Source organism: Sinocyclocheilus anshuiensis, unplaced genomic scaffold (assembly GCF_001515605.1).
Source record: "Sinocyclocheilus anshuiensis isolate Anshui unplaced genomic scaffold, SAMN03320099.WGS_v1.1 scaffold48, whole genome shotgun sequence".
In the NCBI taxonomy this organism is placed as follows: Eukaryota; Metazoa; Chordata; class Actinopteri; order Cypriniformes; family Cyprinidae; genus Sinocyclocheilus; species Sinocyclocheilus anshuiensis.
In genome coordinates, this window is record NW_015554124.1 from 680,953 (window position 1) to 685,646 (window position 4,694).

Sequence of the window (4,694 nt, forward strand, 5' to 3'; positions counted from 1 at the left end):
CGAATGATCGGAAGATACCCTGATTGCTCCGGTCATCGTAAATGCTTCATTCGACTTTTCGGAGATCATCTACTCTTCCCTGTGGATAACCTCTGACCTATTTTCTCTACGTTCTGAATTTCTGCGTATTGAATTTTGAATATTGAATTTGATGTTCCGAATTTCCTCTTCATCTTGAAAACCTGAAGCTGTATTTTTAAAAACTGGATATTTGCAGTCTAAGATTTCAGAACAAAAAATTCGCTGTTTGAAAATACATGTCTATAAAACTCTGCCATAAAAACATTCAGTTGTGTTACATTTCAAATGTTTAATATTCAAGTAAAATAAAATCAAATTCAGAGCTATGTTAAATGCCACATAATATTCAGTTTTGTTAAATGACACTTGTCAATAATTCAAATTTACACAATACAAATTCAATTAGTTTTGTCATATTATAAGCTCCATATTTTTTGGGTCACTTAATGTGCATTAATTATACTTGACAGAATGAATGCATTGGAATCAAATCTTATGCGGTCTGTTCTTGTAAATGCCTTTGACTATAAACTGTTTTAAAAATCTCCTGAGTGAGCCTCATCATCATCTGCGCTTTTAAAACTGAATGATGTTTGATTTAATGGAGTATTTGTATGTGAGAGATATAAACCATCTGCAAGAGCTAAACTCCCTCATTTTTCAGGTATAACCTCTTATTAAGGGAGCAATTCAGCAGCTGTCAGTAATGAATTTTAGAATACTGAATTTACTCTTCATCTTGAAAACTTGAAGCTGTATTTTTAAAAACTGGATATTTGCAGTCTAACAATTCAGAACAAAAATCCGCTGTTTGAAAATACGTCTATTAAAAAAAAAAAAAAAACTGCCATAAAAATTCAATTGTGTTACATTTCAAATGTTAAACATTCAAGTTAAAAAAAATCTAATTCAGAACTGTTAAATGCCACATAAAATTCAGTTCTGTTAGATGACACTTGTCAATAATTCAAATTTACACAATTCAAATTCAAATAGTATTGTCATATTATAAGCTCCATACCCTTTAAGAAGCTTTTCATGAATCCTGCCCATTGTTTGCTGTAGCTGATAGCCATAGATATTGTATATGCAGGTTTTCCTTTTTTTTTTTTTAAAGGGATCATATGATGCTATTTTAAAGATCATTATTTTGTGTATTTGGTGTAACAGAATATGTTGACATGCTTTAATGATCAAAAAACACATTATTTTTCAAATACTGTACATTATTGTAGGTCCTCTATGCCCCGCCTCTCTCAAACACGTCGTTTTCAACAAAGCCCCTTCCTTTGACAAGCGCAGTCTGCTCTGATTGGCCAGCTGACCCAGTGTTGTGCTGTTCTGTTGTAAATAAATCTTAACCAATGATTCCTAATTGTATCTACTTCCGGAAGGCCAAATAAAGTGCTTTTGCTTTCGCACTGAAACACAGCGTCTCCCTGACATGGCTGCATCAACACTACTGCTGTTCCTGAAACCACGCCTTCTTTCTTTGCATGCACATTTGGGCGGCATTATGCTAACATTTCCACATCGTGACATAGATATGTGGGGGCATGTTAGAATGAGCCGTTTTAGGTAGGCGTGGCTGACTCTTAACTTTTATAAAGAATATCTCTTTGGATTTGAGACTTTAGTCTTTGCAACTTTACAGATCTTCTTTATGCACCAAGAGCTTGTATCACTCCAAAGAGAAAGGAAAACTTGAAATCGCATCATATGGCCCCTTTAATATAATATGTAGTGTCCAATAACTGTCTCTGGAGTGATGTGTATGAGCTGATGTTGCTCTCAGCAAAGCATTTGTGTAAAACCAGCATCTCCAGAGGCTTCTGTTGCTCCAGCTAATTGCACAAACTTTTCTTTTAAATAATACAACAAAGCCTAATAACTAACCTCACACACAATCATACAGCATTTCACTGAACATGAACACATTCAAATCCCAACAGCGGTGAGAAATACAAGCGCAGAGGGAACACACACACACTTTATTAAATATTATGTTTATTAATACTTTAACTCTGAACTCTTATGCTGTATACTGGGTAAATACTGGGGTATTTACAGGACATCATCATACATGCTCTAATAATATATATATATATATATCACTGACACTCGATAAATAAAAGAACAAATGTTGTTGGCTGATGGCACTGTAGTGTTTAAAACAAATGACAAACATTAGAAATCACAACATCTGACAGGGTTTCTGTGGGTTTAAAAAGCTCATCATTGGCCCTTCCACAAATTAAGGCCTTAAATCAATGCAGAAAAACTTTAATTTTCCCGCATTCGTTGCCGTGGAGTGAATTTTTTCAACCTCCGACCGCTAAACCGATCTACACAGCCCGAAAAAGCCTCATCGCTACTCAAGGTGGCTTTGATCAACGCACGGTCAGTGGTGAATAAGACATTTATATTAAACAACTTCTTCACGTCTCATGCCCTGGATATCTTATGCATTACTGAAACTTGGATTAAACCTGGTGAGTTAAGTCCGTTCACTGAACTGGTTCCACAGGACTGTCATTTTTTAAATTCACCTCGGCTATCAGGTCGCGGTGGGGGACTAGCAGCAGTGTTTAAAAACTCTTATCTCTGCCGCTGTTTAACAACTAGCCCTCATTGCACCTTTGAAGTGCTGTTGCTTCAGCCCACAATAAATTACTCTGTGGTGTTTGCCTTGGTTTATCGCCCGCCCCAGCCAAACAAGGATTTTCTCAACGAGTTTGCCGAGTTTCTGGGGGATATTGTTACCAGTCATGACAGAATCTTAATCTTGGGAGATTTTAATATCCACGTATGCTGTGACTCTAAGCCACTTTCTAAAGAGTTTCGCAGTCTCATTGACTCATTTGATTTTGATCAGTGGGTGTCTGGCCCCACTCATATTCAGGGTCATACTTTGGACTTAATTCTATCACGTGGTTTACCTGTATTGGACATTAACATCTTAGACACAGGCATGTCGGATCATTTGCCAATTTTGTTCTCTTTACCTTTGACTGGAACTACACATAAGCAACAACCCCGTTCACGGCTGACTCGTGTCTTTTCCGATTGCTCTAGTGATGATTTTACAGCTTCATATTCTGAACTACGTGCCAATTATGACATGGACTCATGTTTAAGTTATCTAGATGCTGACGAACACTTAAACTTTTTTAATTCCACCTGTTCTAATATTTTAGATGTTGTTGCTCCTTTTAAGTTGAAAAAACATAAGCACAACTCTAAGCCTTGGTTAAATGACACTACTCGTTCACTCAGACAGACCTGTAGAAGGGCTGAACGTAAGTGGAATAAGGATTACAAGTTTCCTATGAAATCTTAAAGGACCCCCTCTCTGCATTTCAGCAAGCTGCTAAGCGTAAATATCTCTCAGAGTTAATTTTATGTAACACTACTAGGCCTAAAGCCCTATTTTCAATAATTGATTCTGCTCTCAATCCCACTATTAATCATTTTCCTGAGACATCTGATTCTCATTGTGAGGATTTTGCGAGATATTTTAATGATAAAATCTCACAGATTAAATCTCTATTGCCTTTGTCAGTTTATACACCACTTGATGTTCCTCTCTGCTGTTCTACATGGTCTGTCTTTGAGCCTATCACCTTGGACTTTCTTAATGAGATTGTTGCTTGTTTAAAACCCACTAGCTGCCCTCAGGATGTGATTCCTACACATTTTCTTAAGCAAGTTTTTCAAGCTATTGGCCCTGATTTGTTGTCTGTCATCAACAAATGTCTTTTTACTGGGACCGTACCTGACTGCCTTAAACATGCCTCTGTTTTGCCTCATCTTAAAAAAACAAATTTGAATCCTACGCTCTTGAGTAATTTTCGCCCAATCTCAAATTTACCTTTCCTCTCAAAAATTGTAGAAAAAGTGGTGTTGAGCCAACTTTTGCCTTTTTTGAATGATAACAGTATACACAAGAACTTTCAGTCTGGTTTTAAAGCCCGTCACAGCACCGAATCGGCCCTCTTAAAAGTCATGAATGATGTAATGCTCACCACTGATACCGGGCAGTCTGTGGCTTTGGTCTTGTTAGACCTTAGCTCTGCATTTGACCTGGTCGATCACAATATCCTCTTATCACGTCTAGAAGCATGTGTGGGCTTTCGGGGTACGGTGCTCCAATGGTTTCGCTCATATTTAACCAATAGGAGTTACTCTGTCTGCCTCGGGCACCATTCTTCCTCTGATAAACATTTAAGTTCTGGGGTCCCTCAGGGCTCTATTCTTGGCCCGGTACTGTTTAATCTCTACATGCTACCTTTGAGTTCTATTTTATCTAGATATGGTGTATCTTTTCATCTGTATGCTGACGACACACAAATTTATCTGCCTTTAAAGCGTGACGATAAGCATGCCTTTAAGCCTATATTAGACTGCTTAGACGAACTGAAACTCTGGCTTGCTAGTAATTTCTTAAGTCTTAATGAGAGTAAGACTGAAATTATCTTGTTTGGTTCAAATGATCACAGCATTCATGATGTTGATCTCGATACTCTGTTACCTTACAGTAACACCTGTGTTCGGAATCTGGGGGTTTTGCTTGATAACAGTCTTAAATTTGATAAGCAGATATGTGCTGTGGTTAGGTCTTGTTTCTATCATCTTCGTCTTTTAGCAAAGGTTAAGCCCTTTTTGTCTGGTAA